This window comes from Corvus kubaryi, unplaced genomic scaffold, assembly GCF_017639235.1.
Source record: "Corvus kubaryi isolate FWS band 111438036 unplaced genomic scaffold, C.kubaryi_AGA036_p1.0 37300, whole genome shotgun sequence".
Taxonomy (NCBI): domain Eukaryota; kingdom Metazoa; phylum Chordata; class Aves; order Passeriformes; family Corvidae; genus Corvus; species Corvus kubaryi.
The window spans coordinates 4606691-4633991 of NW_024581093.1; the positions used below are offsets into that span (position 1 = coordinate 4606691).

General features: G+C 41.0%; 1 protein-coding gene and 1 long non-coding RNA gene across 2 annotated transcripts in view; one reads left to right on the top strand and one right to left on the bottom strand.

The window, feature by feature from the left end:
- Positions 1-27301, bottom strand: part of WWOX (WW domain containing oxidoreductase) — a 488561-nt gene that overhangs the window by 97012 nt on the left and 364248 nt on the right. The window lies entirely within an intron of this gene.
- Positions 17743-23875, top strand: LOC121664130. Its single transcript, XR_006015891.1, has 3 exons — positions 17743-17845; positions 21053-21321; positions 21939-23875. It is a non-coding gene; the product is annotated as an uncharacterized LOC121664130 (long non-coding RNA).

Below are 27301 nucleotides of genomic sequence, written 5' to 3' on the forward strand. Positions count from 1 at the left end.
GGCTGGGAGAGCTCTGCTCCCACACCTTGGTTTTGTGAAACATTTGCTGGCTGTTGGCTCCAAGTGTGAGCCCACTCTGGCACAGCAAAGTTCAGAGCTGCAGCCAGGCTGGCACAGATGCCAATGGCATGCCAGCAAAAACAGGCAGGCTTTTCCAAAACCCTTCTCTCCACAGCTCCATTCCATGCATCACGCAATTAACTCCTTGATGGGGTTAGGAAGCAATATTTTGTTCCAACTGATGGAAAGATCTTTACGTGATCAGACAGCAATCATCTTGGATGGGCTCTAATAGTTCATTTCAACATGGACTGCCCGGCTATTAGGCATCTGGAAGTTCTGACGATAATAGGAAAGATAATTAGGCTGCTTCACTGACAGCAGAAGGAGCACTTGCCCTGCCATGAAGACCGCTAAAAGTTTGAAGAAATAAGAAAAACAAGAAGGAAGGTAAATTCACTAGAATAAGCAGTTGGTACTTTAGAGCATAATTATCAGAAAGAAAACACGTTGTTTAGCATACTTTATGTTAATAGAGGGCTAGCGTGGCCCACTGTGCATAATTTAGCTGAACAATTGATAAGAAATTTTAATACATATATATATATATGATTACGGCTACAGAAAAAAAAGACAAAACACAAGAGAGATCATAATAGGCACGCATGAACTCTGAAGGCCTAATTACATCACGGGGGAGGGTAAGCAGTTACTGCTGAATCAAGCAGAAAATTGGGGTAATTTGTAAACACGTAGAGCTGTTATCCAGGTGCGCCAGCATGTGTGTGGGGGCTGGCAGTGGGGCCTCGAACCCAGCACTTCCATCTGCACTGCAGAGCCAACAGCACAGCTGAAAGCTCCTCTCACCCAAGGAGGCTGCAGAGAAAGGGCCAAAGAGCCACCCCCGCGTCCCTCTGTAGCCCCCTGCCCAGGCTCCAGCCAGCAGCTGGATAACATGGTGCAGTGGGATGATTGTGGGAAAAGAAATACTGTCTGTGGGTGAAAACTGTGCTGGTGTGTGTGAAGCTCAGAGATAAAGCTCCCTGACTTGGTGTTCTGCCATCAGTACACTCCCTACTCCACTGACAGGGAAATATTTCAGATGTGGCTCCCTGACAGCAGAAGGAGCCGGGCACAGGTAAGATGCTGCCAGCAATGACTGGTGAGGGCATGGTCTCCCCCCTGGAAAAGACAGGATTTCTTTAGGAGGCGAGTTACGGGGTGGAGAAAGGGAAATCAAGCTGCTGGGACTTCCAGCAAGGAGGATGCCGAAGGTACCCATTACTAGCATGGATGGATGGATGGGAGAAGCTGTCTTGCACTAGCCAAGTGTCTTACAAAGAGGTTTGAAACTGGTTTTAGACAAAGACACTTAACAAAACATGATATTTTAACAAGTGCCTATTGGTCTCTTTTGGGGTGGGGTGGCAGAGCAGTTTAAACATCTCCTGGTGCCTTCAAAACAGGAGTTTGAGTCTCACTCTGACCTCCACCAACCAAGGAAGCTGGTAGGTGCCACTCAGAGAAGCACCTCTATGCTAACCTGCAGCAGGATACTTTCACTGCACAGATAAGCCCCCAGCCCTGATGCGTTAAAAATGTGGGAAATAAAAAACACTTTGGAAATGCTCACATCTCCAACCAACTGCTCACACATGTAGATTTTGCAGCCTGCAGGTTTCAGCAGAAGCTCACGAAACAACTCCTGACAGCACTGCATGTGAGATATTCTTCCTGGTTTTGGAGAGGCCGTTCCCAGCTGTATCGCTGTGGTAGATTCCTAGCAGTTTTTGCTAAAAAAAGCAAGAGTGTGCAGACTTGCCATGCATGCACAGCAATCCAGGCAAGCCCAGGGTGTGTTTTTTCCCCATCAGATTCACTCACTCATCTCACCAGCAAAATGCTAAGCAAAACCAAAATGGTCCTTTATCTTAGAAAGAGTCAGTCAGAGTCCCATGGTGCAGGGACAGCCCTGCCAGAACCTTCCCTGCAGGACTCCTCTGTGGCTTTTGGCTATGGAAGGATCCCAGGAGGCATCATGTGGATGATCCTAGGCCATGCTCACAGACCTGAGGGAAGCACTCTAAGGTGCGTGAGCTCTTTGAGTTCATGGATATTTACGTTGCATCTTTGCTGTATTATGTTTTTACAAGTCTCCAGGATGACCAGCCAGCCCCAGTCACCAGATCCCATCTGAAGCTCGCTGTGGTACTTAAGGATGAGGAATGGGCATTGCAAACTGCAGAAAGCCAGGACTGTTTTCTAATGATCTTTTTTTTACATCAAACCTCCCTCCATCTGTGCCGTCTAGTGCCAGACAAACCAGTAATTATCAGGAAATCCCTTCACTTTTAATCTACATCAGTATGAAGGCAATCTCAGAGCAACCCACGGTGACTGGAAGCTATTATTTTCATAGGAAATAATAGTGACTGGAAGTGATAACTCACGGTACTCAGTGTGTGTGTCATCATCAGATAACATGCAAGGCTGTACATCCCACCACATCGCTCTTTTGTAGGGCTATGATGGCCTTTATTAAAGGGGAATGATTGAACTAGGCAGGGGAGGCTGTGGGGGCTGTACCAACATGGAACTTTCATTCAGTATTTATGGCCATAAAAATTTGGGGCCTTGAAATTGGCAGCATGAGAAGCTCTTTTAATTTGAGCTATAATTCTCTTTTGTACTTTCAGTCATTGACTGTTTCAGATAAACATTCATTTGGGAGGCCGAGATTACAGTGTGGAAAAAAAAAATATAACAACCCAAGGATATTTAGCTCTCCTCCCACAAATTCTTCCTGGAAATATTCTTGCAAAATCTTCTGCCCACTTGAACAGTATGCTTATGATTAAGTGCAGATGAGCCGAACAGCTTGTATATGTAGTCAATTTGCTCTAAATTTCCATGCTGTATTATAACACTAATGATCACTAATAATAGAAAAACCCACAGTTTATTGAGTAAGTAATTTGAGACATGATGATTTTTATCGTGTGAATAGGATCAGGCTGACCAATTTAAACTGGGCAGAAAAAGATAAATAACGTGTAAATCAATCACACCACCAGCACGCTCTTTTTCTTCACAAAATTATATGGATTGATTGGTGGAAAGAAGGCCCTGCTACTCACTACTGCTAGGAAAAGGAGTCAATAAACTTCCCTGCTCAAGAGTAAAAGGTCAGATGTGGAAGGAAGTTTATGCCTAAACTGCAGAAGTGATTTTTGTCACCCGACTGCACGGACTGAGATGAGCTTGCATTTTGTCCTGGTGGGCGAGGCAGCCCTTTAAGGGATAATGAAGACAGGTAATGTATCATGCAGCCAATAAAAAAGGAAACCATGCTAAACACAGAAAAAACTATGTAAAAAACAGTTGTGTTCCGGCCTGTGGTCAAAGCTATCTTCTAAAATCATGTAAACAAGATTGCCATCACGTGCTGTCTGAGATGGCTAATCTGGAACTAAAATAGATTCTTCTGTTTGCTTTTCTTTCATAGGAATTTTTAGTTTTGATTGAAGCATTTATTTTTAGCTTTAGAAAACACTAGAAGTTCATTAATTAAAAAGCCTATCTATCACATTTGTAATTAATTGCTGTAAAGAATAGTTAAAAATAGAAATAACTAAACTACATTTAGCAACTTCAGGAGAGATTAGTGCACTGAAATGATGAGAACCTGCCTGTGGCAGTGGGACTTGCAAGGTACTTTGAGAATTTTGAATGAAGTTTTGTTTAACATAAAGAATATAAAGAATTTATAGAGAACAAAGGGAAGCAGCAGAAGAAATCTCTTGGATGAATCTTTCTTTGGACTTGGCTATGTGAGCTTCAGACACAGACTTCACTCCAGCAGAAGGCAGCTGTACATTCACATCTCCAGAGCCTGCTAAAAATGCTCGGAGGTATAGACAGAGCAGAAAGTTTTAATATAATGTCTCCACAGTACTCTTCTGGGAATAAGAGTTAGCATGTGAATTGAACTTGCACCCAGTTATCTCATGACTGCAGCTTACCCTCAATCACAAGACAAAAATACTGCAAAATATACTGTGGGGAACAATTCTTGATTGTTTCCAGGGCATGGATTAAGTGCAGCCACATGACTCTTTAACTCACAGCCTTTTATGGCCAGCAGGCCAGTCAGATTCATCATGTTTAAAGAGAAAACATGGAAATGGATCACAATATACTCCACTTTCTTACACATTTTTACCACACTAAAAATACCCTTTTTACTTTTTTATTTTTTATTTAAATGCAACTAATTTCCTGTATGCATATGTAGCGTCATGTCCTGGTGTGATTCTGTACTGACAAGTCTAGCACATCAGAATCCATTAAATCTTGGAATAAAAACAGCCCAGCTTTGCCTATTGTGCTTCTCAGGAAAACATTTTGTTAAACATTGAAAATTCCCTTCGTTGAAGCAATGAGATGCTGTCTCAGAAAGGGACAGAAAAGAGAATATGAACAATGGGCAAAAAGGAAAGAAGATGAAAGAGGCTCAAGGATGATTTAGTGGGTGGGTTTCCTGCCCATGGCAGGGGCATTGGCACTAAACGATCTTTAGGGTTCCTTCCAATTCAAACAATTCTGTGATGATTCTGTGCTGAAACAAGACATTTTGAGACTTCTACTTCTTCACCTCTCTTTAGACAAAATCACTTCCAGCACCAGGAGAGCCTGACCCAGCTAACTCCCAGCTTTAACAAAGTATTAAATACTGATAGCACCCCAAGAAAATGGCCAATTTGGTTTCCCCACTGATTTTTCTACGGAAGCCCAGACTAGATGGAAATAAAACAGCTTTGTGCAGCCTCTGCTGCACTAGAGGAAAGGACAGGGAGCAGGACAGCCTGTGCTGAAAGCCCTGCTGACGTTTCCCAAGCAGAGAAGGGCTGGAATCAAACAAGGATTCCCCTTGGCAGAGGAGGGCAGGCTCATTGCTTCAGCCCTGATTTCAAACCAAAGGGAAAAAACCTGAGCAAATAAAACATGAGATACAGCAAACAGAATCAGAGGGGATCCACTTCCAGTCAGCCCAAAGTGATCAGCTGCTGCAGCCGAGTCCTGCTTAGAATAGGAGAATTTGGCCATTAGGCTGTGGATTCGACCACACCTTTGCTGAAACTCTGATGCGTGAGCGATGCTCCCCTCACCCTGTCTGCTCTAAAGGTGGCTGCACTCCCACCTCTCGGTCTTATCCATCTGCAGTGTTTCCCCTAAGGGGCAGCCAGGCTTAAAGCAGCCACTTTCATCTTCAAGTAATTCAAGTAATTCTCCACTCAACCAATTTGAGAAACACTTCGCACCCTGTAAACTTTTAGATGGCACTACTGAGCCAAAATGGACTCGATATTTTTAAGGACTCGTGGACCAAGTGTGCCTGAAGTATGAATGAATCATCTGCATTCAAGCCATAGTACTGGCTGTGAAATATCTACTGACTCTGTGCACTGTCAGCAGAATATGCTTAAGCATATCCATTTTTTTAATTATTTAACAGATTTTAAACATTAACTTTAAATGAAAAATACTAGGATAAAAAAAGAATTTCTAATCCAGAGTAAACTCACGTTTTATTAAAATAATTAATTGATCCCCTGATACTTCACAGGATGCATGTTGTGTTTCTGATACCTCTTTTCTATCTGTAAACGTAGATATGGATAATTAATCTGACTTGCTAGAGCCCATGTTCTCCTAGGCCAGGTCAGAGTGGGATCACCTAAAGCCACGGGATATATCCATATTGATGGCCAAGTTCAACCTCAACAGGGCAAGTGAGCTGCCCTACCTGCCCCCCAGACCAGACCCTGTGGATCCTCACAAAGCCCTTCCTGCTCCACATCCTTTCCCAACAAGGCCAAACCTGTACCCCGGATCCACCCGGGCCCCAAGGTGCCAAACCCTGCTGAGTAACCCATGGAACATCACCCATGTGCCTGCAGTTGGTCTCAAGCTCGCTCACACCTTCTCCACAGCACCCTCCTGCCTCACTTGTGCTGACCCCATTTCCTGGGAGGTTCCAATGAAAACCAAACCAACAGCCCGAGCCTGGACTCAGGAGTCCCAGGAAAAAAAGCAGGGAAACAGCATGGTTTGCTTGGGATAAGGCACCAAAGAACATCTGAGTGTAAAACACCCCTCAGAAGCAACGCTGAAGCAACAGGATTTCCCAGACTGCAGGGAAACAATTTCCCCCAAAACACCTCTGAAGTGCAGCCCTTCCCTCCCTTTTAGTTCCCTTAAGTTATTAAATTGAAGAAATGTCCTTTCCAAACTGCTCATTTCTCTTCTCACTGATTCCTGTATCATATTTCTTCAATTTAAACATTTTTAATGGAAGCTGGTTTATCTTTGCTAGCCTAGAAATTCAAGCAGAACTTCAAAGTTCTTTTTTTTTTTTGTTTTCTTCTTTTCCCTCTAGCTGCAATAAAAGATCTTGTAGGTGTAGTGTTCATCTCTCTGTCCTCCATGGATACGAATGGGAACAACTGTCACAGGCTTTGGTTACTCTGCTGATCATTGTATGGGGAGGAAGAAACCCTCATCAGTCTCAGAGGGCTTGCCTACCCTATATTCACTGAAGTAAAGAGCAGCAATAATTTTATTTTAGTATGAAAATAAGATCACTGGGAGCCCACACTGACTGAGCCACGACTTTACACAGTAACTTCTAAGAATTAAAGCCTTGGAATAATGGCAATGTTGTATAAGCAGTGGTTCAAGACCTGCAAAATACCTCTTGGGCTGGGTGAAGTTTCAGAGAGAGACAATAGATTTCCTCTCTGTATAACGATTCTTTGTGATACTCATTTGGAGAGTCAAGGTATCAGGCTTCCGAGAGTCTCAGCTCTACAAGTGTCTGTGGAAACAGTTTTTCATTCCTCATCCTTTTAGCACAGCTCACCCTTTCTTTATAGATATTTATCAGGCTTGGGTAAAAGCTGTAGCTAAAAAATATAAAGTAAAAAAGGTTATTTTTAAAAACAAAACAGCATTTTAAAATTTGTTTTAAAATTAGTCATTCTCAAAATGTTAATGAATTTCAGCTTGGCTTGTCCATCTTAAAACTCCGGGGCCTACATCCAGGGACTTAATACCTGCAATATAATTTTTAAAGCTGCTGAATAATCCCTTTATGGCAGGTAACAGAGCACTGTTGGGCTTGGAAAATTGAATTAAAATTAACTGGATTTTTAGCAATGTGAAGATGTTAGAATTAGAGTTGTGAAGGCCGTTAAGTATATTAGTAGGATGGATAATTAAAAATTACCTTCCCAAAAGAGGAAATCCCATCTATCACACATTTGTCAAAATTTTGGATTGGACAAATGAGATCACAACATAATTCCAGTTCTTTTTATATTTCTGCAGCACTTTGTGGGGTGCCCTGTACCGGAATCTGAGATGATCTGTCAGAATGTAAGGTATGCAACAGTAAACATAAGAATATTTTTCAGCTGGATGTTTCAATACCTAATCTGAATTTATTGTGGTGGGTGGAAGCAAAGAGAATGCTAAAGAGGAATCAACACCTCTGAACTGGCAGATCCTGCAATTCATTTGATATCTCATGTTCATTAGCTTCCCTTTTTATTCAGGGAACAGAGGAAAAAGTGGCACGTTTCATGCTTTCTAGACTTGATTAAGATCACATCTTTTCAGCAGCAACTGGCACCTCCTTGGGCACTGACAACCAGAGTGGGACGTGGCTGTGCTGAATTTCCAATCAAGAGCTCTTGGCTCTCTGCAGAGGAGCAGCAGCAGGAATGTGCAGAGGCCTCTGCAAGCAGATGCTCAGTGGTACAAGAAGGAGCCACAGGAGTGGGCACCAAGTCTCTGCAATCAGTAATCCTCAACAAGAATATGCACTGTAACGAAATTTCCCAAACCCCTTCGATAGGAAGCATTCAAAACAAGAAGCCTGAGAACAATGATGGGAAAGGGAACCGAGTGGGGATTCAGGAGAGCTGAACCTATTCCATTTCCAGCTCTCTGTTTCATCTACAAACACTTAGTTTTCCTATGCCTTGTCTGATCCCTCTTTAAAGTGAGGATAACAATATTCATGCACCTTTTTCCAGTTATTTGGGATTTATATGGAAGAAACCTTACCAAAAGGCTGGGCATTATCTTGCCAGCTATGCTACTGCCTTTGCTTGCAGCTGGTTCTTCTGGAAAACAGATCATTCATCCTCAAATTCATAAGGAAATATTTGGCTTATATTGGATCTTTCATGTGGAACCAAAATAACAGAACACTGCAAAAACTCTGCTACCAGAAAAAAAAAAAAAATCCTGATTATTAAGCTGGTATGGCAGGAGGGGGACAGAATGAAGATAATCTGGTCAGTCTGTATCAGAAATACCAACATCTCTTTCCTGTGATTTCAATACATTAATTTTCCTAACCTCAGTGATGTTGCACAGTCTGCTTATGGCTTTTTCAATCACAGCTTCACCTAAACAAAGCTGTCAGTATGGAAATTATGAAGTTGCTGTTTCCTTCCAGCCTGGATCATGCCATTAATTCCTCACTGCTCCTCTCTGTGTGCATCAAAATGATCTGTCAAACACAGCCTCTAACACAAGAACATGAGATCCATCTCTAAATGGGAGGGGATTCTGGAGATTTAATACAGCAATGAATAACCCACACCTATTTACGACAACTCCCCCGTGAGGATCTGTGGGGTTTGTTCTCAGTGACATTAATGGTGACATCTCAGGAATAATCCTCATGTAGGATGTGGAATATGAATCCCACCACACATTATGTGGAAACAGCTGGTGAGAGGTCGAGTAAGTTTGGGGCCCACTTGGAAATGCTGGAGAGGGTTGGTTTAGTACCTGGTCAGTAGTACAATGACATGCAGAAAGTATGGGTTGGCTCATATTGATGGTGGAGTTTCCACAGTCAGTGAAATTCAATTTAATTAGTATATCGTGTCTTCCACCTACAGCACTCTCTAAAGCTAAAAAATTACATAAGTATACTGCAAAAGATCTACTGAGTGAGGAATGTCCTTGTCGCCTGTGGGTTAATGAACCAAAACCATGGTGTAGCCAGGAGTGAAAAATCCTCTACCAAGCAACTGAGATTCTCAGAGCAGCTTCCCCCACTGGACTGAGGAGTAAAGAGCAGAGTTATAGATTTGGCCTTCTTCAGAGAGCTGGTGTAGCACGTGGTAGGGAATAATGGTTGGCACTCACTCAGTTCCTTTGTGGTGAAGCCTGTAGAGGCATCCTAACCTGTCACAGCTAATGGGTTTTGCTACAGATGCCAAGGCAGAACATGGTGAAAGCATTTAAAGAAAGAAGCATAAAAATATCTGAAGCATTGATAGTCTCAGGGGCAATTTAAAAAAATAAAATTTCCTTTTCTTCTTTTTTTTTTTTCTTTTTGTCAGGTTGGTTTTCAAAAGCTCTACAAACACTGGAAGAGAGCGAATATAATGAAGAAGTAATGAAATAATGGAGGGGGGGAAAAAAACTGTACAAGTTTTTTTAAGTAATACAAAATCATTACAAAGTCCTGGCTAGACATGCATTTTTAAACAATGGCAGTAATAACGGAAAATTAGGCTCCATGACTTATTCATAGGCTTCTGGTTAACACTGCTCTCCACTGCAGGTGGTTCACTTTATAAATAGCATCTTTAGGTGAGATGTTACTGTTTTGGCCATGCAATATGAAAAGCAACTGCCTGTTCTTGTGAATTAGAGATCGTAGCTCTGCATTCTGTAACCACATTTGAAGATACAGATTTCACTGCAGAAATGGAGGAGTTGCTTCTGTTTGGAAAGGTAGAGAGAACCTCAAGCAATAAATATTGCACTTTCAACTCTAAAACTACAGTTGCCTGTTTGATATAGAAATCATAAAAATTTAAAGGAAGAAAACAGTATTTGATGAGTCTACAATCTTTATACTTAAGGGATATTCAGAAGACCTATAAATCCTCAGTGGAATTAATAACTGAGACTCTTGAAAGCTCTAAAAGGAAATATGAAATATGCAAAATCTTGGTGAAAAGCATAATTAAGGCCATAAATGCCTAAAGGTTTAAAGGGCAGGCTACCTCTCTCAAAGATTTTCCAGTATAACATTTATATGGAAGTATAACAAAAAATACATTTTTAAGCAGCATTCTATATCACCTTTTTTTTTGCACCGTTTTTTATCTTTTCCTTTCAGTGTTAGTAAGTACATTTTAGAATACAATTTCCAAGATCTCCTGAATTAAATGGTTAAATGGTTAAAAACTTCACCCTCCAACTTCTCAAAGTTAATAGTATCTTCTGTGCAGAGCAAGTGGCATTTACTTATAGGGCTGAGGTTTTCCCTTCTCTTTTATCATTAATTTTTTCTCCTGCTCTTCTAATATTCTCCGGTTGGCTCTTCTCCAATTTTAAGCATAGTTAAGGAGGAGGAAGTCTCCAGCCCTGACACAAAAGTCCTAAAACCCACAATTGAGTTGGCCCAGCTGTCAGTGGAAGGAAATCTTTTCTCTTTGGCTCCAGGCATGGGAACATTTCCCCTGAGTTCTATATGACACCTATATGTGTATATATGTCCTGTGAGCTCTCCTGAATGCTTTCCCTTGAAACAAACAGAGAAATATATCATATAGCCTATGAATGATCAAGGACACTGTTTTCAATAGTTCTGAATACTTGTACTTCATTTAATTTTTTTTAAAGACAATAGGTTTTTGGTACCTTTGACTATCAAAAAAAACTGTGTGTTTTTCAGAATATGCTCACTTGATAAAAATATTGATCTTCAAGTGGAAAGGAAAAGAATCAGGGTTTGGGTTGTTTTGGGGTTTGTTTTTTGCAATCATTTCTAGATAGAAAATATTTTCATTTTGCACAAAGTGGCTTGCAGAAAAATAACCATTCATTATGGCACAGCCTATACACAGTTTCCCCCTCTCCAAACTGGCACTTTTCCTTGATGCTAACCCCACCCCGTGTATTTGGAACACCTTCCCTCTTAGCAGGGATTTCTGTTTGCTTTTACATCTAAGCATTTCTGCTCACAGCAGGTCGTGAAGTAATGGAAGTTAATATCACACAATTCTGATAACCATCTTGCTTTTTCTTCCTCAGTTCCACTGTGACAGGAATTTAGCAGCTAAAATACAAAAAAAAAGAAATCCTGCTAGATTTAAAGACTAGTTTTGTATCATTTGAAAGAAGCGATTCCAAGCCTCTCTGAGGAGGTTTCATTGCTTTGTAACTCGAGAGCCTGACAGAGTGAGGCAAGTGAAGAGGAATAGAGATACTCACATGACAGAACTCCAGCAAGACAGAACAGGGCCCTTCCAATTCTATAAAGTCCAAAGCTGTGATTTTTCTCCAGATGTGATTACTCACTCATTAGGCCAGCCCATGCTTTTTGCCAAAGTCCTGGGACTGAGCAAGTTGGAAACTTCAGTCCAAAAGCATTTTTACTCTTCCACTCCTTTTATATTGTTGTAAGGCCTATTTTGCATTGGAGAGAAAATTTCAGGATAAAGAGAGAAGAAATAGGGCCATCCCAGCTCAAAGATAGTTACAGGCATTAATTTTCACAAATAATATATTTTAGCACAGAAAAACAAAATGAAAACAAAAAGTATCAGTGATGAGGCAATTTTAAACTGCATCCTTTCAGAGTAATTTTGTTGTGAGCATCACTAGGAAGCCTGCACTCTGTCAAGACAGACCAGATGATATATTGGTTGATAAAGGCTTTGTAAGAATGTCAGTCTTTTAACTGCATGCTTTGTTGTCATAAACGCTGAGCTATGTATGTAAATATTATATCTAAATGGCAACCAAACTCTTAAGAACTAATTTAGCCATGTATGCACAGATGCCTAAGTAATACAGGAGTGTATAGCTCTGTCTGGATTAGGATTAAAAAGAAAATAATGGTACTGGATATCATCAGAAAATCAGGAGAGCTCTCCCCTATGACCTTCCTAAGGAGGGGAGGAATTTTATGTTGCCACTGGGGGATATTTCATTTTACACAATAGTTATGATACCCTGGATCACTGGACTCTCACAACTATTTAATGCCAACAGGAGCCTGATTATCAGGTTGCTATTTTTCTTTGCACAGCTGCTGTTCTCCACATTTTACACGTTTATCCATGAAGTAGTGAAACAGGACTCCCTGGACAATTTCTGAAGAACTGGGCTATGAGCTTGTTTGCTGCTTCACAACACCTGCTGTTTGGGCATTTAGCTCCCAAACTTTCCTCCAGCTGCTTTCAAGCTTCAGTTTGCTCTTGCTCTAGTTCAGAGCATGACTTAAAATGCAATCCTGAGCAGCTCACCTCTCCTTTAATGGATGGCTGTTCTTCACCCACGTTGCCAGTGTACATCATTCCAGCTCCAGCACATCTGACAGATAAGGCACAAAGATATGGGAGGCCACCCTGGGCCTCATATTTAGAGCATGTATGGGAAATACGGTATTTCTGACACTCTTTTAAAAGGGAAAAGAAATATGTGAAAAATGAGGACTATTTGACACCCTTTAAAAATAAATAAAAAGGCAGTAAAACATCTGAGCTGCCTCAAACATGGCTCTGAAGGCTGCAAGGGGATGAAACATGGGATATCTCCCAGCAAAGTCAACTCAATGGCATGTCAGATGGGCTGGTGAGAATATATCAAACTACTTTTTTTCATATTTAGTCTTTTTAAAAAGAAGCCATCACAGAGCATGCAATAGGTATTTCTGAGCAGGTATTCTTAATAAAAGCCACTGAACTGTCAGCTCAACTTCACTGCCTACAGCAAAGCATGTCAGACAAGACTGATGCATGGCACACTCTTCCTTGCACTAAAAAAAAACCCTAAATCCAAAACATTTGCCAAAAGTTCAACCACTATAAACCAGGATATAAACTGTTAATTTACCATTTTATCCTATTCTCATTTTTCCAAGAGACACAACTGAGAAAGTAAAAATAATCCTGACCAGATTCAAAGATGAGGTGATAATTACATCCCTCCTACACAAAATCCAGCCAAATAGAATTTCTTCAGAACAGGAAAAAATTTCTACTTCCACTTTAACCCACAGGGCTTTTGTGTGATGACTCTGCAATTATTACAGAAGCTGGAGGAGCAAGTGTTACCATTCCTAACACATGGAGTCTCGTGGGGGTCGTGGATGTGCCTGTGCCACACACTCCTCCTCTGGCTCCCACCAGCTCTAGTGGAAGGCAGTGAAGTGCCAAATGCAGAAAACTCTCATTTCTCTCCCCTGCACCCTTTTCTACCAATACACAGCCCACTCAAATCCCATTTCAGAACCAGCCCCAGGTGAGTTTCTCTCATTCTCTACCCATTTAATAAGCCTGACCTCCCAAGTTCTTTCCTGGCACAAAGAATATAATTAATAAGCCGCTCAATCCATCATATTGACCTGCATTATTTTAAATTAACGTTAATGTCAGCAATGAGAAAAGGATTATAAGGTTAAAATATATGTACTGAATATCTCTGTACCATTTCTTTTTGGTCATATAGATAAAATCTACATGAAAATATAGCTTTTCCATGGCCAAATCATCACTAGGTACATACATCATGAAGGTCAAATGATTTCTTCTGTGCCAAACTTCTGGTACCTGGTACTAACAGATCTCCAAAGGTCTGCAATAATGTTGTCATCCTTTAAACAGCTACCAAGTCAATCATATCTCTAATTTAAAAAAAAAAAAATCTATTTTTTTCCCTCGTGACAGGAAATCCCTTCCCTCAGGATTAGGAAGGGGACCTCTCTCATCAGGTAGGAACATTTTCTTGTAGGTAGGAAAGGAGTCCATGCAAACCACAGCTTAGTGCTCAGCTCACAAAATCACTCATTCTGTTCAATGTGGAAAAGGTTGTTGATAGCACATAAACAAAAAGTACAAGAGAAAACCAAAACTAAAAATGACAGGCAGCAAATATGCGATGTATCTTCTCTCCTTAGGGAGCACTGATTTAACAGACAATAGGCTTTGGAGAAATGCTTTTATTCAACTGTTGCAGAGTAAATATCTTCTTGTGTAAAATAGTACTTCATAAATCCATTGTAGGAGTAACCAACAAAATGAGCCATCATAGGGCAATTGCAAGTAAAGGATTACTGAGGAAGCTGCTGAAAATCTCTCATGCTGGACATGGCCCAGTGGTTCACAAATCCAACAAGCGATTTCCCAGACAGAAATACACCTTTCTATACACAGAAATACGCCTGCCTAGAACCCCAAATGCCAAGAGTGGCACATCAGATGATGGCTTCATCCCCAGTGACCCCTGCAGGACTGACAGGCTCTAAGTGACTGCCTGAGAAGCATTTCAGGTGCCATCTGACAAAAGAATGAGAAGGGAAGGCAAAACCCCTACAGATGGTGTAACACCATCCACTCCTCAGTTCAGCCTTTTGCTTCTCTAACCCAAGGAGCCAAATGAAAAATATATGACAACAAACAACCTGCAAACAGCTCCCCATCTATTATACAACTGAAATCATAAGAAATGAGCTTGTTGAAATAACAAATGAACGTGCAATTGCTTTGCTTCGCTTAACTCCCATATGTTTTTAGACATGTTTTGAAAGACAACTTTTTGAGATTAATAAATGCCATGCAATACACTTGGTTCTTGTCCACTGAGGACTGGGCCCAATCACAGCTAAAAGCTTTTGCCACTTAGAATATGAATGGAGAACCTCACGGCACAAATGGAAAAAATATATGTTTATGGTTATGAGAATATGCAAATGTTCTGCCTGGTCTCCAGAATGTCCTTGCCATGCTCATAGATTTGAATTTCTCACAGGGGATTGAGTTTTACAGAGGGCAAAGGCAGAAGACAACGGAAATATCTTCCAAGGGAAAGGCAATGATATTCCATATCTTCTCTCCCTGACTAAGATAAAGTAGGACCTACCAATTGTTTTGTTCCCTGGTTCAGCTTATTATTGAAACTTCACAAACTGAATAGTGATGTTTGGCTACTGGAAAGGGACTTCCTAGAACTAAAATGAGGATGTTCTCATTCACAGTTGTTCCCCTTGGTTGTGGGGAATGTGAATTTTCTTTCAGCATGAGGAAGATTTGCATTTTGTTTTCCAGACAATCACTCTTTGCTCATTAAATGATCCAAGGATGACTGGCCCAATGTGTGTGATCCCGTTGCAGCACCATATTTACCATGTGTGTTCATCACTCACCACAGAGGCTTGCACAGGTACTCTCCAGTTTTCCCTGTCATTACTGAATTGCATGGCTGTAACAGCTTTTATGTGCTGTTTCTTTTTTTTAAATAATATGAAAATGGTCTTCATATTCTGTACACAGAAGTACATGAGTAAACACTCGATGAGGGTTAGGGAATGCTCTGCTTGGCCTGCAGTGCAGCCTGGTCTGGGATACAGATCACACTCCTAGAAAAAAAGAGCCTTTGGTGCAGGGAAGCACAGGTTATGAAAAAGATCAGAGGGAAAAAACAGCTAAATGAATAGTATCTCTCACACACTTCTTTTTATTTAAATTTTTATGATCTTTGAAAAACACTTTTTGAAAGAGACAGTTTGTCTAAGATACTGTTTTACTGCCAAGTCATCAGTGTCTGCTGTAACAGAGCAAAAGGAAGAGCAGATGATATCAGATATACTCCACAGAAACTAGAAAACACAAAGATTAAATTCTGCATTAGAATGATTTTACACACTATATTTGTAGTATACATAATAAAATTAATTCTAAATGATGCAAGCGTTTTGTTTTATGACCACTAAATTCAATACTTCTCTGCAAGTCTACCTTCTTACCCAAGTGCTTTGAAATCCCTGAGCCTCTTCTGTACTCGTCATTAAGTATCACTTGTATCTCATAGCATAAATATGAGTTTTTCAACCAAGAGCACTGGAGAAAAAGAACTGACTACAGAAAATAATGACCACATCCAAACCATCTGTTAGAAAAACAAGAATTACTCAAACCAAAATGATGAGAACAAGAGGAGACTACAGCTAAAAACATACAACTTATCACTAGCACTGCTCTAAAACCCTAAAAGCAGCAATTTGAGCCACAGTAAACATATAAAGATGTAAGCAATCTGTTTGTCTATGTTTAGAGCACAAAAAATATTAAAAAATAAAGGTCTAAAAGCAATAAGCTCTGACAAAAAAAAAAACCATATCCCTAAAGCATACCCCTGAAAATGCTTCTTTAAATCTCTTGAAACACATCTATTGAGATCTGTGGAGATCAACATTTTCTCTTTTTTTTTACTGTATATTTTTTTCCACCGTTAAAAGAAGTGAATGAGAGGAAGGCTGCCTGAGATTACAGAAGGAATAGGAGGTGGTGTAGAGGGACTCCCTGCTGGAAAACAACCAGTTGTGGAAAAGACTGAACTCCCAGGTGCTCAGTGAGCATGGGAACAAACCAGAGACTATAATTTTAAGGCTGATCCCCGGTTATATGCCAATTTTTATTTCACAGAGCAAGCTCCAACTATTTCAAAACCTGTAACAAGTGGGCAGCTGATCCCTCACTGGTGGGGCTTTCCCAGCACAGATCTGAAAGTGTTTTACAAATGCTATTATGTAAATATTAACAAATATTTAAAGTAAGCTTATTGGTTTTGTTGGAGAGCTTTTGTTGAGTCTGGGGTTTTTTTACTTGGTTGATTGGTTTTAGTTTTTTGAGGGGGGAGCTGCTTGTTTATTTGTTTGTTTAAGTAGGGAAATAAGGGTGAAAGATGAGATTAAGAACTCTCTAAATCTCACGTGACAAATAAATGGCCACACAGAGCAAGGGAACAAGGAAGAACCTATCTGTAAGCAAGGCTGACATCTCGCAAGAGGTTCAGTGGTAAATTATCCTTCTGCATACTGGGCATGAACAGAAATTAGATCATAGAGTGGAAAAAGTGGACATTCATGAGCAAATAGTAAATTATCTGATGTACAAAAGGCACTACTAGAAATCACCCTGTTCTCCTAACTGTTGAATTCTTCTTTAAAAATTTGCTACCAGTTCGTAAAAGAGCTTGCAAATGATCAGTTGGAACTTGCATTTTAATTTTGTTTGTTTCTGAGATTTGCCACTCTTTCTCTCTTTTTATGGCTTCCCAAAGCTGGAATTCACAAGCATTCTGAATGAAATCCCTTTGGGTCTCATCACTGGAATCAAAGGAAAACAAATGTCTGGGGGAAAAGGTTATTCTGGAAATCGGGTCTGTTGAAAGGAGTTGACATATTTCACAGCACTGCAGCTTGATTGGTTGTAGCTGTCATTTTTCTGTATCTTACAGAGGAATACAAAACTATATCTTAGCTATGGCAGCCAAAACAAGACTTCTTAAAAATAAACTGTCTTGAAAACCATTTGGCCAATTTATACGTCAATTAGGTGAAACTCTTACTCACTGTACACTTCTTATGTAACTAGCAAATAGCAGCTAGAATAACTTGGCTGAAGACTGATAACCAGCTTCTGAAGGCTGAAGTATCACAACTCGAGCCTTTCTCCATGCTCAAGGAAGGCTTATCTTTAATGACCTCACTAGGCTTATTTCATAACATCTCTGCGTGGCTTTTCTTGATGTATTTTTTCAATTTTTCCCTTCAGAGAGAAGATCACTATTAATTTAAGTGAGCTCAGAAATGGTTCAGATGGATGGTTTTGGTTACTCTCCAGTGACATCCATGCAGTTTATTACATAAGCAGTTTACTGCAGTGAAGTCATTACACTGCGTCCAGCCACAGAGCAGCCTCTGTTTGACTCCTCAGCTCCTGTTTAACCACTTCCCTCTAAACAGGTGAGTGTGCTTTCTTGCTATAGCAAACCTTTACTTCACCATTTGTTTCCAACTGACATTTCCTTTCTTCCTTTGTTTTGGGTTTGTTGGGAGTTTTTTTGGTAATTTTTTAAAATATACTGCAGATGATTACATAAGTGATTTGTTATAGGAACCTTACTGTTTGAGGGGCAAAACTTGTTTAAAAGAAATCCAGCAGCTACAGTAATCCCTTAGGGCAAAATGTACTTCCACTTAATTTCTCTACTATGTATTACAACCATATAATTGCTTAAAACAGAAGCTACACATACAAATTTTGCTTGGCACCAAATACCTGGCTTCAGAGAGTACACTCAAGTTACATGCTGTGTTTTGCTACAAATCCATTGCACCACCTAAAGTATTTCAAAGAGATCACTAACAGAAATATTTTGAACTACCTAAAATAAATCAGCAAGTAAGCAAACCACAGTATTTTGCTAAAGGTTATATTAAAATAAGCCACAGTGTTCCTGAAACATATTTTATATGTGCATGGCTTTAGCGTTCCTCATGCCCTTTTTCCAATGCACTAAATAAAATCATGAGACAAACTTCAGAGATGGAAAATATCTGCTAGATCATTTAGACCATCCCAGTGCCAGTTCAGGATTGTTTCCTTTATTTTCTAGTGTTTTGTCAAACCCACTTTTAAATACGCTGTATGTTCCAAGTAATGAGATTTCCACTACTTTCCCCTGGGAAATACATTTATATAACAACTTTCTTCCCCAAGGATCCCAAAGTGTTTTATAAAAATATACATACAAATCACTTCCCCACTAGAGTACAATCACTTATGAGGCACAGGGTGGCAGCCAGGAGGGAAATGATACACAGTACTCTGCAAATTTATAGCAGGAGGGAAAATCCTGCCCAAGGACAGAGGGGCAAATCCCTATCCCTATGACAAATGCCAGGAACTCACACATATCCACAGACAGCAAATAGAAGTGTGGTTTCAACCTGAACCTGCAGAAACGAGCTTGAGCACCTTCATAGGCAAAGGACATTTTGGACAGATTTTGAACATGGTCACAAAGACCTGGAGTAGCTTAACAAAGTAAATATGTTATCCTGGTAGGAATACCAGAACAGGGACTGGATTCCTGAAACAGCTAGCGACTTGAGGACTGTGCTTGGATCATTCCATCAAACACACACTGACACTGATGGTAGGGCAGTCCTGGCTGCTCCCAGCTATCCCAAGTGCACTCAACAGTCCAAGTGTCATCATTTATTTAGTGCTCCCCGTTGGCATAGCAGAGCCCATCCATAAATGCACTGGGGACTGCCTGCTGCTACCCCTGGGCAGCCAGGATAGGAAGGGGAAACAGGAATCCAGGAGGAAGGAAGAATGGCTTGGTGCTGCTACATTGCTGTGTTTGAGACTGAGTGCCATTGTGCATTAAAGGATCAGAGTATTATAAGGGCTAGGAAGCAAATAATGCCAGAAACTACATCATATTTGGAAGATTAACAGTTTCCAAGTTCAAACCCCTTGGGTGGAGCTCAGGGATTTTCAGTGCAGATGGTTTGTAGGCAGAGGCTGAGGGTAATGAGAGGGTCAAACCTCATTATCAGCATTGTTTTAGCAACCTTTGCTCATCTTAGGGGGAGAATGAGAGGAAACAGGACAGCCCATGCTCTGAATCTTCCTTCTGTTTAGTTTTGGGCATGAGTGTTAACAGACCCCCAGTTCCCTCGCTCATTGCCAGTGCTCAGCTAGGAACTAGTCTTATATACAGGACATAAGTGATATGCACAAGTGATTAGAACATCTTCCTCTCACTAGACAGGCCAGATGCAGCTTCTTGGGTTCTCGCCACCTGGAAGTACACAGGGTATTGGTAAAACTGGACTAACAGATTCTGAAATAAACCATGTTAGATAGCTCTGAATCACAGTCATTAAACATATTTTAGGATAGCTGAACACAGGAAGCATTTTCCACCTCCCCTAAAAATTGATAACTTTCTGCACTCTCATGGTGGGACACCACATCAGGCAATTGACTCTTAACTAATGAACTCACTATGCAAAGTCTTCTGAAAATCAAACTTAGCTGTTGTGCATAAGCACTCCCACTCTCCCAGGCTGCAGCACAACGTGTCAAGACTAAGCACAGCTTGGCAGGTGTTCACCCACACTTGCCTTCAGCCACCACTAGAGAGGCACCATTCCTCTCCCTCCACTGATGAGCAGCGTTACTTGCACTTAAAATGCAGAAACGAGGTCTTATCCTAGAGAGAGAATTTAACAGGTCCATGTTAATGCTCCTCGTTAGCAAATCCCTGTCCCATTTGACTCTCCATCGTGCCTGCAGCTGCACAGACAGTGACAAGCCATTTGATCCAGTGCTACTGAGAGCCTTTGTGCAGAGGTGAGTCTTTGATCCTTCCCAGTGCTGAAGGAACACAGATGTGATTTCCGAGGGCTTTGCATAAGTTTCAAGCTTGTGGGATTATGGGTGCATAGTACAGCTCCTAAATGTCTCCACGTGCTGCCAGGATGGCATTGATAATGGGGTATTAGCAATGCAAAGGTGGGAAGCTGAGTCATTTTCCTGGGGAGGAGTCCAGCTCTTCCAAAGCCTGCTCTAAACTATGAGCTGATATTGCCAGATGAAAATGAGCATGAAATACTACTGAGCAGCAACACATGCTCCAGCCCTCCCCAAAACCCAGGTATCAAAACCTGGTCCTGCAAAGAGAAATGTTGCATATTCTCAATTAATTTTACAGGCACACAAGGAGATACTTTGGTCACAGGGACACAGAGGGGGCTGGCTGTGGGTCAGAATGACTCCAGACAAGGTCCTGATTGCTGTAAGCCCCTGGCTCAAGCAGGTCTGAAACAGGAAAGGAGTTACTTTTTCTGAAAACACTGGATTACAACACTTCTAATCCTGACAAGTAGATACCTACATATTAAACCCTGCTACAAAGACAATATCCAGGCAGACACGGGGCTGCAGGAAGAGGTAGAGCGCTTCAGCAGTTTTGCATGACAACAAAATGAACACCACTACATCCAGGGTGCTATTGAGTTGTAAACTATTACTGCTCTATTTAGGGCTTAGAAAGTCTGCAGTGTGATAGAGCCAAGCAATATCATTTTTCCATGGGTAGAGTCATGCAGATACACACACCCTCCAAATTAATTTATGTCGTTTTGTTTCCAAAGATCCTCCACCATGTGTATGCTGAGAAGCTGCCCAGGCCAGACAAGCAGATGTTCTACAGACTTTGGATCCTGACAGCCCATTCTCCAACTATTTCTGACGGCTAAATAATCTGTCAGTGCCAAAGCAGCATATTTAACTTAAGGGTTGCCAGAAATCAGATACCCACGCCTTTCTTCTTAAGGAGTACAAGGATATGAAAAACAGGAGAAGTAGCATCATCCACTGCCAGATACACTCACATCCTCCTTGTACACAGCATGAATATCATGTGAGTCCATCATGATTATTTGTCATTAAATTAGACAGAAGTGATGAAGTAGGCTGTGGAGAATTCTAAGCTATGCAAACAATTACAGTGTTCCAACTGCACACATTCATATCCCATACTGTCTCAAGGAATACTTTATTCTTTAAAAAATCAAATTTGGCGTCAATTAGATCACACAAGTAGAGAAAATCATGGCTCTTAGCTAAAAAAAAAAAAACAAAACAAAACTAAAAATTTACCAATCGATGGAACAAAAGAAGAAAGTAACCCATCCAACTGATGAAAACTCCTTCTGTAATGCTTAATTTATATGGATTAAATCTGCTTCCATGTAGAGAAATATTTTCTAGATAAAATGGTAAATGTGTAAGTGGAAATGTGTTCATTTCCATTGGAGAAAGCATAGCCGCAGCACAAAAAGATGATTCACTCTTCACCCAATTTGGACTTAGAATCACAGAATCAATAAGGTTGGAAAAGTTTTAAGATAAAAGCCCAACCATCAAGCCAGCACCACCACCATGTTCACCCCTAAGCCGCATCCTCAAGTGTCTGCCTTCATCCATGGTGAACTGAGGGATGCTGATCTGTTCATCCAGCACGTTTTTTCTGTTTAGGAGTTTCACAGCAGATGACTGCACGGAGGAGCTGGGAAGAGGAAGGAAATCTTTGCTACTTTACCAGTAATTTGTCAGACAAGACCACTGCTTTATACATTTTTGAACCCCCATGGCCTTCCACGTTACTTGTAGGTGAGCAGCAAACTTGCCCCCAGTGCCTGCCAAATTAAACTGCAGCTCCTTGAGAGCCCCTGTGAACAGCTCCCGTGAAGCGCAGTGCTCATAAACACCTTCCTGCAATTCACAGAGATCTCTTTAATAAATTAACAAAGCTGTCACAGAAGTATAAATGGGAAATCATTTTTTTAAATAGAACCATTTAAGATCACACAATTTCAGAAGCCTTTTGCAACATTTTGTAATTCCTTTAGGCCACTGCAGGTCTCCTTTACACTTGTGACGATGCCCCTTTCAATTTGCATTTAAAAGACAGTAAATTGCAGGGTCCATAAACATTTTTATAGTGATTTATTGAAGACCAGAATGTCACTCCTGTTCTTCACACTTTAGCAGTCCTGGGAATCGGCTGCAGGGCTGTATGTGTAATCTTGCTTTACCCATAAACTATACAAGAACAAGCCAGTTCTGAAACCTATTATTTATTTATTTTTTCTTGCTTAAAAGACATTTGTGGCACTATTTTACATCTATATTTATCTTTCAGTTATAAGATGACCCATTTTATTCAGCCTTCAAGTTATAACCAGGTTTTCACAATTTACAAAGTACTTGGTTTGCAAATTAGAATTGTTCAGAGACAGGATTGCATTATGCCAAGGAACAAAGGATTCTTTCTCTTCTCTTTTTAATAAAACACACAAAATCCAAAGAATATTGGATTTATTATCACCACTAGATAACTTTACCATACAGGAATGTACTGAAATTCTTTTTTTATTTAAAATCTAAACCACAGAAATGCACTGTGAAACTTCAGCTGGAGAGTATTCTAAGGTTCTGCTCCTTCAAAGACAAAAGGGAAAAACGTTCATTGCAATTGGACCTCTGATACTCCTATCCTCCTTCACAGGCAACAAAGTCACAAAAGAAGGTAAACAGTGCCAAGAAGTGTTGTTTATAAGGGCACTGTGATCTTTCCTGCATCCCAGTGGAGCTTTACCAGGGGGAATCTAGAAACCTCTCTGCACAAACAGTGTAGGGGGAAAAAAAAAAAAAAACACAAGGAAGAAAAAAAAAAAAAGCCTGCACCTCATTTGCCCTTCCAGTGACCAGGAGGGAGTATTTCTTTCTACTTTTTTCACATTACAATAATGGCTTCACAGCTCTTGAAAACAGCGCTAGTGCACCAGCAAATGGTGCATGACACGCTGAAGCCCTGGTCTTTGTCGCAACAGCTCCGCTCCAAAGAAAGTCCTTCCTTGCCTTCTTTTCCTTGCCATTAACTGTGATGAAATGAGTTTTTCCCCCTTTTGATTCCACCCCCCTCGCTGTCTATTACAGTCTGACCTGATTGCACTTATGCACAGATTATTTCATAGAGACATCCTTTTATTCAGGTTTGCGAGTTTGCCTGCAAGGTTATCTGTTCACAAAGCAACGCCTCATTCCTCGTACTCATTTTTTTTGAAATCTGATCTCATTGATAAGAACAAGACCATTCGCATTGCATTTGTCAGATAAGTAGCTCCATGCCAGAGTAATAATTTTTTGTGACTATTGTCAGGGCTCCAGTTAAAATACATCAACCGATAAAAATGCAAGTATTGTAAAAATAACCTTGCATCAGAAGTGTTGGCCCTCCAGTTTTTCCAAAGAATGTTATGTCCTTTCCCTTAATAACAATCTATTATAGTCAGAGCATCTTCACTTTTTCACAAGAATTATTTTTAAGAATTATTTTAAAATATTCCTACTGTGGTGCTGCCATTGGTAGCACGGAACTTGAAAGGAAATAAATAAGTAGAGAGGATCAATGTTGCACTGATTGGTTGAATTGGGTTTTGATTAATTTTAACCAAACTGTTTACTCCGTTCTGATCTGCAACCATTCCCAGCAATAACAGATAAATCTCGTCACCAGCACACACTGAGCGAGCAGCAGTGCAGGGAGGATACGGACAGAGCCGCAGTTCAGCTTGTGCGATCCAACACTAAGGAGACTTCGGGATTGCCAGGAAGCTGATTATCACCAAGTTTGTTTGTGAGAGAACGCTCTGCCCCAGTGCAGCGGAGCTAAACCCGAAGGGGCGGCAGGAGAAGCACACACAGAGGTCAAATCCTCCGGAACAGCCTGGACAGGAGCCCGGCTTTCCTCATCACCTTGTCGTGGAAAGCCATGGAGGCACCAGCACACCTCCTCACCTGGAGAGAGGGGCAGTGTTTTATGTAAATATTAGCAAAAAGCGAAGGCGAGGAGCCCCGCTCTCGCCTTTTATCCTTCGCTCCTGCGGCGGTGGCAGGCGCACAAAGGAGCGGTGGCGGCCGGGAGCGGGCAGGGCTGGCAGCGGGAGCCGCATTGAGCAGCCCCGGGCCCGTCTCGGTCTCTGCGCGATGCTGCCGCACACGCGGGCCTGCAGCTGATAACACTGTAATAGTCCTCCTTTGAGGACCGGGGCTCCTGTGTGCTGATTACCCATTTATCACACCTGGCAGCCCTGCTGAACTATAATTACTCTTCTCTTATCCTGCTGCACTGTCATGTCCGAGAGGAGAAGAGAGGCAAAGGCTCCTGGTAATGACACATTACCCTCTTGACAAGCACTTGAAGGTTTTATTGTAAATATTCAAGATATAAAACATCTGAGATTCCCTTTTTAATTACAAAAAGCAATTTCCGTGCCTCCCGTTCGCCCCCTCCGCCGCCACCAATAGTAAAGTTTAGGCTCCGTTATCCTTCGCTTCCTGCAAACAAGCCCGGTTCCCTTTGTCGCCTTAACTCATTGCTAGGAGGGAACTCTGGTATCTCAGGGAAATTATCAAATGTAACGCCTGCAAAATGTGCCATTTGAACACACATCGCTCTCCTACAAAAGTTACATTTCTGCCCCCCAAAAAGGGGAAAATGTGCATTTATATTAAAAAATTAGGAAGAGGGGGGAGGAGAGAAAAAGTCCTGAGCAAATGGGTGGTGAGCGAGTCTTTCATTGGGTGGCCCTTGGGAGATGGACCTCTTATTGAGAGGAAAGGTCTGCATAAACTAAAAATTAAAGGTATGTGAGATGCTGTGGTAAATCCAGCCTATTTGTGGGTCTCTAGATGGAGAGCTATGAAGCCAAAGACTTATTTCCCCCTTACTCTCACTATCAGCTGTGAGTTGTAGAGGTTACAGAAGCCATGAGATTCCCCAAAAGAGTGGGGACTCCTGAACACCGGGATGTGATCTGGAGAACTAAAAACCTGAACAATCTTTAATCTGAGATACACAAGACAGTCATTAATACTCCAGCCTCTACAATGATGGTACCAAGCATTATTATATGTTATATGTTATATGTTATTATACGTTAGTTATATGTTCATTGCCTACACCCATAACGTCATACAGTGCTCTAGCAAAAAAGTACAGCAGAATTCCTGGAAATCTTGGAACTTGCCTAACCTATAGTTTTTCACCCAGAAACTTGATAGCTAGGCTGATTTCACTCTCAGCTAAAAAAAATGCCCAGATAGCATAAAAGATAATGAAAAAAAATTAGGCTGAAAATGGAAATTAATCCGTTCATGTGCATCCACAAGTCCACTGAGAAAACCAAATAGCAATGTGTAACAACAAGGAGTCTCTAAGCATTTCAGAGGGACCTGAGTGAAGAGAGGCCACTGTGCAAAAGGAATCCATGGACATATCATTCCAAACCTTCTCATTACACTTCTGTGTAGCAGCAGCCTGCTCATACTTGGCTTATTTACTGATCTTCCTTGAATTCTAAGAGTTGCCCACAGTGAGAGGAAAGATTATGTGACAGATACAGGAACTGTCCATTAGAAATTGGTGCTCTGGGTTCTTGCCTAGTTTGCTTAACAAGTGTAATGGCTGTGATGGCCATCCTGACAAGGCTAGATGTGGGTTCCTTGTCAGGAGCACAGCACCACCTTGGTGACAGCTGGGGAGCAGTAGTACATGACATGCTGCTGTGGAAATTGCAGACATTTAATGAACATAAACGTCCTACCAAAACAGACATACATGAGGATGGAAAACAGCAGCAGTAAAAGTCGCTCAGACTCACACATAGAAACTCAAGGCTATGCTTGGAGCATGCACACGATCTAAAACAATGGATACAGCAGCTATTTTCTAACAAATCACACGGATTTGTATATACTACTGACTGCTCTGTAAAATACATTGAGATAATGAGATAAAAGTTATTTGGTGCTATTAGAGGTGAACGATTCAAACTGATATTAGACTACAAATTACTGAACCCTCAAATGCCTGATTTTGATATATTGGGGCTCCTACTTTGGGGTGAAACAATCACTAGCACTTCACACACTCTTAATAAAAGAAATTGCAGCGGTCAGGCTTAAAATGACCATTTTCTCCATCTATTCACAACAATTTGAGGTTCCTAGACTGAAATATGAACAGCCTTGCTGAACCAGAATTATTCTGCTTCTCTCGCTTTCTGCCTGCTTCTGTCAGAAAGCCACGGAGCATAGAATGGCAGCGCACAGCTAACCAGATAATTGATATCTCCCCAGCCTATTCACTGTGGGAATCTGTCAGTTAGAGTCTAAAGACACATACACACGCCATGAAAATGAACTTACATAAGTCTTCCTGTGAACTGAATGCAGCCAACATTTTGATGTTTAATTGGCTGGGTCCGGTTTACCAGCGCACACGTGTATTCCAGGGGCTGCACGCCGCACTCCGGCTCTTCCTGACAGATCTATTTAGTCGGGAGGAGGTGTATTTTCCCAAGGTAATTGCTCAGAATCATGCTTCCAAAGTCAAACTGATTCAAACTTTGCTTATTCACTCCTTGCAGACACACAAGTAGGACTATTTGAAAGCAAATGAAAAATCCATAGATCAATGTGCGGAGCCTTCCCCACACAGTGCCACGGAGGGAGTCTATTTCAAACAGGGCTGGTTGTCAGTGGCAGTTACTGCCAGCATCTTTTTAAATATACATCTTTCAGAGCAATGCAGGTCTTTGAGATAATGAAAGATTTGCAACTACTATATTATCCATGGAGAAGAAATACACACTCTCAAATTGGGCACACTCCCACACATAGGTCCCTGCTAAGTATGAGGAAAAAATAATTGACAGTTATTCAAGTATTTGTGAATATTTTTTACCTGGACTTATTCCCCTAATTAATAGGGCATGTCTGATAAAGCGTGATTTTTAGAGACTTTTTCCTGTGTGCTTAGTGGCTTGATGTGA